At 32.3% G+C, this 10,868-nt stretch overlaps 1 long non-coding RNA gene across 1 annotated transcript; it reads right to left on the bottom strand.

The window, feature by feature from the left end:
- Positions 1-5,740: 5,740 nt before the first annotated feature.
- Positions 5,741-10,628, bottom strand: LOC107863959. The gene is made up of 2 exons (XR_007053535.1): positions 10,348-10,628; positions 5,741-10,267 (listed from the first exon to the last, which is right to left on the bottom strand). It is a non-coding gene; the product is annotated as an uncharacterized LOC107863959 (long non-coding RNA).
- Between the last annotated feature and the right edge of the window lie 240 nt (positions 10,629-10,868).

Here is a 10,868-nt window from a genome sequence, read left to right as displayed (position 1 = left end):
TTCTTCTAAACCTCTTACCATATATTTTAGGACTCCATAATTATAAAGAGAAGAATTTATTAATAAAATAAATTAGTAAATGACAATTTTTTCTAAAGAAAAATCTTTTAACGAGGGGCAAAAGTTTCGATTCACTTTTTTAAGGGGCTTCACGTTTTTAATAGATTATAGATTATAGATTATAGATACAGATATAGATTATACATATAGATTATAGATTTTAAATTATAGATTATAGATTATATTAAAATAGTTTGAGAAGTTGGGGTTAAGCATCGTGTTGGACAGCTGTTGTTTCAAGTATTTCTCTGAAATTTAAAGTGGATCCCTAGTTTATTGATACATATCTTAGTTACTATTTTGGGATTTGAGTATTAATATATTGGGCATACTATTAACCAATCAAGTTTGGATGGTGGAGGGCTAGGCATATTTTGGTTTAAACCGAAAAAATCAAAAAAAAAACGAATTGAAATTTAATTTTGGTTTGATTTTTTGATTTTTTGGATTGGTTTCGATTTTAAATTTTAGAAATTTGATTAACCAGTTTGGTTTTTGGATTTACAAAAATAAATTCGGATAAATCGAAAAACCAAAATTATATAAATAATATATTATAATATATATATATAATTTAATATATATGTAAATATACTAAAAATAAATATAATCTAATATAACATATAAATATATAAATTATAATCATTTAGTAACCCTAAATCCTAATATACTGCTTTGCTTTAGACCCTAACATTAACGTGAAAGCTACAACAGCGCTCAACCATCCTCAGTTCGTCAATTCATTTGACATTTCAACATTGCCAACAACAGTCGTTTGCTCAGTTCATTTGCTTAGTTCGTCACTGCTGTCGGCAGTCGCTGCCGAGTGTGGCCACTGCCGTCATGCCAACGGCGATGACTCAACGAGGTCGATATTTATGGTTATTTCATGCATGTTGAATTAATTATATTTGGGAATGAAAAATAGGTTTGAAAAAAAGATTATTTCTCTAGAAAAATCGCCAATTTTAAATGCTCACTACTTTAATCTTTAAAACAAAAATAAAAATCCGAAATAACCGAACCGAATTTGTAAAAACCGAACCAAACCAAAATAATTTTGATTTGGTTATGGTTTTCATTTTCGTCAATCCGAAAATCGAAAAACCGAACCGATATTCAACAATCAAACCGAACAAACCGAATGTCCACTCCTAATGGTGATATTAAGATGAGTTTAGTATGAATTGATAAGATTTAGTTCTTCAAGTTTTAAAATTTATTGAAATTGAAATTTTTTTGGGTATTTAAGTTAAAAATAAATATGGTAATATGGGTGTTATTGAAATCGTATTTTTATGGATATTATGTTTTTGAATAGATTTTGACCATTTAGAGGCTTTACGTAAGAGTAAGTTTATTAATTGATGGTTGGCTTCGGTTTGAGGCAAGATGAGATTTTTTTAGACTATTTTTCAAAATGTTTATGTCTTAACTATGTGTAATGGGAGTAATGAAAATTGAGGGATCTCGTGTAGATGAGGTGACGGGCATCTATGCGGGTACCGACGTTATTTGAAGGGTTAAAATCAACTAGTTGCTTGTTTTCAACTATTTTTTCTCTATTTACTTGCATGATCGGGTTGGTTTGCCATTGTGAATGAATTGTTGAAAATGCTAGCTAATGAGAATATTTGTATTCATAGATTAAGTTGATTTTGGAGTTGACATTGAATTTGGCTTAAGACATGAAATGCTTGCTTAACTTTATTGTCAATTTGGGACCGAAGTTGCACGCTTGCACAACATGCATTATATTTCAGATGGGATCAGAGTGCATGCCTATACAATATAATATTGGGGTTAGAGTAGACACCTGGATATGATATTTATTATTGAGATCGGAGTGCATGCTTGTACAACACGCACACACAATATATGCATTGCATTGCATTCATTCTTTTCTTGTTTCCTTTTTTATTTTTCTTACTCCATAATGGAGTAATCTTTTTCTGTTAGGATAGTTGATGAAGCTTGATATATATATTTATAATACTATCTCAATCGCAAAAGATCTTATCCTGAAAATTTTTATTTATATTTCAACTTGTGCTGAATAATAGTTTTCAATTGATTTTATATTAGCTTTATAATTTTCATGGAGCAAAATTAATATATGATATCTAATGAGTAAAATAGTAGAGTGAAAGTAATCTTTAGTTATTTGTTATTTCAAAATCTTTGATCTTATTTTTTTAAATACTAATTATCACAGAGGGATCAACTCAAACAAGTTTATTGAATTAGATAAATTTTTTCGTCCTAATTCTCATGGAGGATTGACTCAAATAAGTTTATCGATTAAAGGAGTCTTTATCTTATTCTTTCAGTCCTAATTCTCACGGAGGAATTGACAAATCAGTTTATTGATCTAAGAACTAATCAAAAAAGGCCTTTCATCCTTTTTAGCATAACCCAAAAAGTGTTAATTAATTATTTACTTTGAGTTGACATAATATGATTGTATTAGCAATAAGCAATTATTCTTTAGAAAAAAAAATATATGTGGAGACATAAATTTTATTATGATAATATTATCAAGTGCATTCAAGGAATCCCAACTTTTTTTGATTATAAATCTTTCAAAAGTGATTTCCTTTAGTTTTAAGTAACTTATAATTTCAACTTTACCTTTCATCAATCTGATTCTCTCGAATAGCAGTCAAGATATTAAAAATTTATAGCATGAATTTTCCAATATTTGGATGATATCTTAAACTTTACTAGAATTTGTAGAAACAACTATACATATTAGCCTCGTCAACTAGATAACTTTATTGTCATTCAATTGGTTTATATTTTTTTGATAGATATTGATTTACGAATACACACATATTTAAAGGGGCATTTTTGAGTTTGATTATGACAACTGGGCGATGCAATTTTTACGTTAACGGAGGAGGGCTCATAATACAAGTTACGATGTGATAACTTCTACCCCAACAAAAGTAAAGAAGGGCTACTTAATAAAACTCTCAAAAATGTTAATTTTGTTGATTGGTCCGCTTAAAGTGCATCAATATAATGAGGATAAGATGAAGGTAATTATTCTATATAATTTGATTCTCTCTTTCTATTTTTTTTTTGGGGGGAGAGGGTACGTAAATAAGCACTAAATTGGAAATTCGCCCCCGACATCTAGGCTTGCATATGTAGACTCCTAGCAGAAAATAGTTTTAACACAGTTTACGTTGGATATACATTTAGCTCTCCTAGTTTCCTAGCCATAAACATAAAATTCAAAATCAGTCTGTTTCCTTTGACGAAGTAAAGATGAATCAAAGGTTGTTATAGGTTTGATGCGTTATCTTCTGTGTGGTTGGATTAGCCAAGTATTCTAATTAGTTATATTGATGTTGTGGAGCACATTCATTCTTTCAGTTTGTTATAGGAAGTACTTTTTGAGAAATGCATATCAAATTCTGTGTTCAACTTATTAATTTATTTCTTTTTCCTTCTCTACTATAGATTTTTGAGAATTACAGAAACTATCATTTCTCATTGGTCTGCTCTAAAAAAAAAAGAGAATGAAATAAGAATTTTGTGTATATTTATGTTTTTGTCCCTTTCCCCTGCTATATAGATTATCGATTATTTTTTACTTTGTTATTTGTCTAGCAATGGATCACTGGTATTACTTTCTTCTTTAGTATTACATCTTTTATTCTGAACTTTATATTTCATCTACAATCAACTATATATGAACTTCAAGAGACTATACATAAGTTACCATAAAGTCAACGCAATTTAATTTATGAGAATGAATGAAGAAGTCAGCCATACTAGTTGTTGAATATAATGCAACTAGTGACAGAAATGATAGGATGCGATAACGAAATAATATTTGATTAGAAAACGATCATATTAGGAAGATTTTTCAGTATACTAAACAAGGCACACATCCAACCTCATAATACAACAGGTACGATTAATTCAGAATGACGAGATGGAGACCTAATTAGAACTGAGAATGCATCCATCATTGTTAGTGTCAAGCTGCCATAACCAAACACATTACTTGTCACCAAAAGGCTGCAAGCACCAAAGGTTAAGTAAATTATAAGTTACCCACTTAACCTTGGTGCTTGCAGCCTTTTGGTGACAGTGATGGGTTTGGTATGGCAGCTTGACACTAGCAATGATGCATGCATTCTCAGTTATAACTAGGCCCTCATCTCGTCATTTTAGATATCGTACTTGTATTAGGAGATTGGTATGTGCCTTGTTTAGTATACTAAAAATCTGACCTATATAATCGTTTTCTAATCAAAATTATCTCGTTGTCATATCTAACATGTACTGTCAAATCTCTGTCACTAGTTGCATCATGTTCAACAACTAGTGTGGCTGACTACCTAATTCATTCTGATAAATTAAATTGTGATGGCTTTGTATATGACAACTTTCGTATAATTTCTTAGAGTTAATATATAATTAATTGTAGATGAAACATAAAGTTCAAAATAAAAAATGTAACACTATAGAAGAAAAGTAACACCGGTGATCTATTTTTGGAAAAATAACAAATTAAAGTAACTGATAATCTATAACAAGAAAAAAAGGACAAAGGCATAAGTGTACACAAAATTCTTATTTTCAGAAGTGTACACAAAATTCTTATTTTCATAAGTGTACACAAAATTCTTATTTTCATACTCTTTTTCAGAGTAAACTAATAGGAAATGATAGTTTGATATATTATCCTCAAAAATCTATACTAGCAAAAGAAAAAAGAAATAAATTAATAAGTCAAATGTAGAGTTTTATATGTAATTCTCAAAAAGCACTCCCCATAGCAAACTACAAGAATGGAATTGCACCACAACACTAGTATAACTAATTAGAACACTTGGCTAATCTAACCATAAATAGGACAAGAAATCAAACCTATAACAATCTTTAGTTTATTTTTACTTAATCAAGGGGCACAAGTAGATTCGGAATTTTGCATTTATGGCTAGAAAACTAGAACTTAATGTATACCCAATGTGAGCTAAGTTGAAATTATTTTCTGCTAGGAGTCTACCTATACAAGCCTAGAAGTCTAGACTGCATGTTATTTACCTCCCCCCTTCAAAAAAAAAAAACAAAGAAAGAGAGAATCTAATTTTGTTGGAAGTTTTAGCAAGTAGCGTTTCTTTAATTTTGTTGGGGTAAAAGTTATCAAATCGTAACTTATATTTATGGGACCTCCAACTTTATTGTAAAGATGGCACCCAATTAATTCCAGCATCATAATCAAACTCAAAATGCTCCTATGTTTGTATTCATAAATCAATATCTTCCCAAAAAAATAGATAAGCTAATTGAATGATGATAACGTTAGCTAGTTACCTCAATAACTTGTCACTATAGCTGTCTTTTCTCATGTGGCATCCTATCCCATCTCACAATTGATACGGAATAAAATACGTACTTTTGAAAAAGTCTGCCAAGAAATCTCATAAGCAAGTTTGAATCATTATCACTTCCTCATCCATCACCGTTGAGTTTTACCATGACTTTTTATTTTTATTGCTAAGTTTCAAACACGACATCTTTTGAGTTGTAACTTGTTCGGTCAAGGTATCTATAATTTTAAAAAGCAATTAAATTTAATCAAAAGTAATAATAACAAAACATAATAAAGAATAAAAGGCAACAATCAATTCTAATATGCAATTACTTCTAACCTCTAATCTAGACAAGTAAGGACTCCTCTTTCATTTGAGAGCTAGCTTTATTAAAGCTTGAAGAGGAAATTAAATTGTCATCATCAAAAGTAGGAGTTGTTACATTTTTATTTACAACTTGGTCATCTAATTGATTTAAACTTTGAGAAGTTGTGTTATTGTTGTCAGTTTTTCGTCCTCATAAACTTGCTAATAACGAGTGTGTTGACTTCTTGCGTTTTTGCTTCATATTCTTCTAGAATGAGACTTCTAAATATTGCTCATGAAAAGGTATGTCCCCTATTGATGGCTCCTCTAAATACATAAAATCCAGATATGCCATATCATAGATGTCTCAGTTTCATAAGACAAACATCACACCATTCTTCAATAATTGGATCATCAACATAGTACATTCTAGCATCAGTTGCAAGTATAAATAATTCATTTATTTCTTTTGCATCAGTGTGTATCAAATGGGAAAAGTTCTTGGGAGTGCTTGGGAACTATTGAGACATAGAAGTGAACCTCAGGAATTGACTCTGAATATATAAGAAAAAAGAATTTCTTTCAAAGTATTGTTCCTTTTTTGGAAACTTTGGACGCATAGAATTCTCATTAAAGAAGTGAGTGAAAATCAAAGTGGTTGACGAAGTTGTTTATTGTTATTGCTACAGTAATGCTCAAGAAACAGTTGAACATTATTCTGTCACGACCCGAATCGAGGCCCTGGCCATAACGGACATCCCGAACCATGAAGGCCCGAGTGCCCCTCTCTATCTGGCAATTATGCACAATGTTTATACAATAAGAAAATGCGAAAAATTATCATACAAAAACATGGTCAATCTCATAAGTAAACTGTTCTAAAAGAAGTTCTTAACATTCAAAACACATGACACCAGTCTGCGAAATCTCTAACAATACAAAAATCAATATACGTCTAAAAACTGGGACAAGGCCCTAGTCGGACCATGGATCAAACAAAATAGTAATATCCAATACCCAAGACCTTCCAAAATAAGGGAGGCTCACCAACTGCAAACTTCGGACAAACAATCTACAACTTAGCGGGACCCCAAGACTATGCCTCAAATCTTGAAATATAGGGGGTCAATACAGTCGTACTGGTACGCAGAAAATCCAAAAATAAAACAAATTACTGATATGTAAAGTAAGTGAGAGCATTTCATGAAAAGTATGCCATCTAAGACATTCAAAAATCCATGGGCATAACCATTAGGCTTTTAAAACGTTTCTGTAAAACTCAACTAGACATCTTTGTCTTACTTCTGAACTAGGTGGTACACCCTAAAAGTATGATATTCCACGGACTATATGGAATACGCCCTTGACTCGGCCGCCAAGCCCCTAAACCAAGTTTGTCGCAAAGGTTGGAGTTTCTGATTTTCATACGCCACAGGGCACTAGGCCAGTGTATAATACCTCTTGGGGACATAATAACCCATATCGGCAAAACACGATTTTGGACAATGAGTTATCTGAACTCGTGCCTTCTTCGGGTAACCACCTAACATCTCTTAAGCCCATTTTTACATTTTAAAATATCCATCTTTCTGAAATCAAATGATGAAAATCCGAGTAAAATCTGACTTATGTTCTATTTTGAGTTTGTTATAGCATTATCTGTTTTGGTATCGTCATACCAAGACTTGCAAGTCATATATTCTAAGCCATAAAATATCATGTTACAGCTCTTTCATTCAAAACAATGTTTAGAGCACCAAAACATTCAAACAGTACAAGAGAACTCATATTTCCAAAATATATGTCAAACTAGGCAAAAATCTTCCTTTTTCAACATTTCAACAAATGGTGGTCAATTTATCAAAATAACCATTCAATTCTTTCGATTATCACATTCAGCCTTTACAAACAAGAAATATCTCTCTCTTCAATTCACAATTGACATAAAATTCATATATGATAGTAAAACCCTTGGTTCATGCTTTAAGATATGCAATTGAGTAATCCTTGTCAATCAAGAAATAACACCATGGGAGAAAAATTCGTTATTCATGATCTCCATTTATACTTTTCAAAACGTCGAACGCATACACACATATATATACATAAATAAAAAATCAAATTTAAGAGGGAGGTCTCAAGACCAAAGCATTATCGTCAAAAGGATTCACCATACATGAGTTATTGTAAATTCAAACCCTTAGTAAATATATCAATTATCAACATTCAAAACATTATTAAAAAGATTTCACCATACCCATGTAGTTTAGGAAAACCCCACGTACCTCAGATTACTTAGTTCGAAGGATAGAACTCGAATATTGATTGGTTTTCTTGGAAATCTTGACTTAAGAGCTTGATTCTTGATCTTTGGGGGTTTAGGGTTTCCTTGAAGAGGAGAAGAGAATAATGATGCAATAAATGCTCTTTGGGGGCTTAAATCTTGTTTTGGACGGTTTTGGGTGAGTTAGATAACCCTATTGCCCTCAAATACGCGGAAACAGAAACTGAAAAATAAGGGAGCATGTTATGGAGCGTGTGTCGCATGCTCTAGAGCACCAAAATGGAGCGTGCGTCGCATGCTCTATCGCGGGCTCCCTCAGGGGTGGAATGGAGCGCGCCCCGTGGGCTAATCGCGCGACCTGCCTCTCTAATGAAAATGGCTATAACTTTTTGCTCGGTATCGAATTAAGGCAAAATTGGTATCGTTGTAAAGTTGACTCAATTATCTACAATTTTGTGGGTCTTAAGCTGCAAAATTCTACTTGTATTGAAAGTTATACACGTTCAAAGTAAACCCTTGTAAAATCGAATACAAAGATTTAACCGAATCAAAGGTTCTTAGCTCAACTTCGCTCTAAGTGACTTCTATGAGGATTTTTCACCTCGAAAGCACTTCAAACATGAGGATAAAGATCATAACACTTATTCTCACATGGAAATAATTTCTATTAGAGCTTACACACGTAGGAACAACAGTTCGATTTCTAGTTCGAAAATGCAGGGTGTTACATATTCATTGGACATTCTAATGCTAATTATTTATGAAGTATATTTGAAGGAGCAACAAGGGTGCTTGGACCATTTTTCTAGGCTAAGGACACCATTCTAAAGTGGTGGAATACAAATTGTGTGACAAATTAAAGCCTTTATACAAGGTTGTACCAGCTTTTATTTTTTGGCAGGTGTAGAAGTGGAGGAATAAAATCACAAATGGGGGCAAAATGTCAAGGCATGCAATGGTGATGGACATTAGAGGAACTTGCATATGATGGCAAACCTTCATGGATGCTCAATAGTATAGGAAAGTTCTCAGTAGGAAGTTCTTGGGAACTAATGAGACAGAGAAGTGAACCTCAGCCTCAGGAGCTGATTCTGAATATATGAGAAAAAGGAATTCCTTTCAAAGTCTCTTTCCTTTTTTCAGGACTTTGGAAGAATAGAATTCCCTTTGGTAAGGTGCCTGTAAAAATCAAAATGACTGACGAAGTTGTTTGTTGTTGTTGCAATAGTATGCTCCAAAAATATTTAAACATTTATCACAGGAGGTTTTGATGCTAATTATTTATGGAGTATATTTGCAGGAGCAGTAGAGGTACCTGGAACATTTTTGCAGGTTAAGGACATCATTCTAAAGTGGTGAAATGCAGATTATGTAATAAAATTAAAGCTTTTATACAAGGTTGTACCAGCTTTTATTATCTGGCAGGTGAGGAAGAGGAGGAATAAAATTAGAAATGGGGGCAAAATGTCAACGCATGCAATGGCGATGGAAATTTATAGGAATCTGCATATCATTACGAAGGTCAGATATGCTTAAATGCAGGATATTCCTATTGATTGGCCTATGTTAGTCAAGCTGTTTGAGGAGTATAATCTTATTATTTCTTATCAATTAATTATATTGGGATTTTATAAGTGTAATTTTGACAAGTAAAGAAAATCTTGAGTCTAGTTCTAGTGCATTTTGTACTAAGAATAAGGAGAGGGACTTTGTCTTTAGTGAAACATGGAGAATTAAGGATGGAACAATGCTTAAAGTTGAGGCTGTAGCTATGAGAATGGGGTTGGAATACTACATAAGTCATAACCGGCTACTAGTGATTATGGAAATTGATTCTCTCATCCTTAAGAAAATATCTGATGGTATATGAAAGGTGCCCTGGACAATTGTTTTGAAAATTAAAATGCTCAAGTACACAATGGAGAATAATATTATGGTGGTGGTACACATATTCAGATAGGGAAATTCGTTTGGCGAATTATTTCACCAACTCTATTTTCAATTTTGCAGGTACAAACAGGATTCAATTTAATTCACTATAGGAGGTTTCAACTAAAGCAAAGAAAATTATTCAGCTGGAAAAATACAAAATACCAAATACCAAATCTCTGAATAAGAAAATTTCAAAACCAAAGGCATATGCACACATAGAGGCAAACGGGGCAATAACTTTAAGTAAGAAACTAATGCAAAAGAAGGTAGTAGCAGTAAACATAAGAAAGAGGATGTACCACTTAGATATGGACCTTTTTGCAGTGGTATTCGCTCATCGAAGCTCATTCTACTGAAATTTAAGGAAAAAATATAATTAGAAATCCACCATTATAGCTTTGATCCCAAAATTGGAAAGTTCTTGGATCTTACCTCAAATTAGATAGTTGATGTTACTGATTTGAAGCTGCAGAAGACTTCAATGAGTTAGAATTCATGGCGTCAGTGAGAATTTTTGACACCCAAGTGAAATTCACTCAATCTCACTTATCTTGTAAAATCAAATCTCCGTTGAGAATATATTAACTAGAGTTTATGTGGTGCAGTGTCTATCAGAGTTTCAAAGAAGTCGGAGTATCGAGAAATCGCTATGGATCTAAAGCTGACTTCATCAGTTGAGCTTCTAGGACTTTCCATTTATGCTAAATTTGGTTGATTTTCTTTGTTGTCTAAACCTTTTAAATCTTTCTTTTCGGGTATGGGCCAAGCTTTGGGCCTCTACCATCTTGTAAATATTTTATGGATAAATAACATAAATACCAATCCTTTTAGAATTAATTACACACTCTCCCCCTATTAATATATGTAATATAGCCAACATATACATGCATTATGTGTATATATTAAAATTTTTATAATATATTTTAGGGAGTTGGAATTTTTTGTAATATTGA

This window comes from Capsicum annuum, chromosome 3 (genome assembly GCF_002878395.1).
Source record: "Capsicum annuum cultivar UCD-10X-F1 chromosome 3, UCD10Xv1.1, whole genome shotgun sequence".
In the NCBI taxonomy this organism is placed as follows: Eukaryota; Viridiplantae; Streptophyta; class Magnoliopsida; order Solanales; family Solanaceae; genus Capsicum; species Capsicum annuum.
This window is presented reverse-complemented; position numbering and strand designations above follow the sequence as displayed.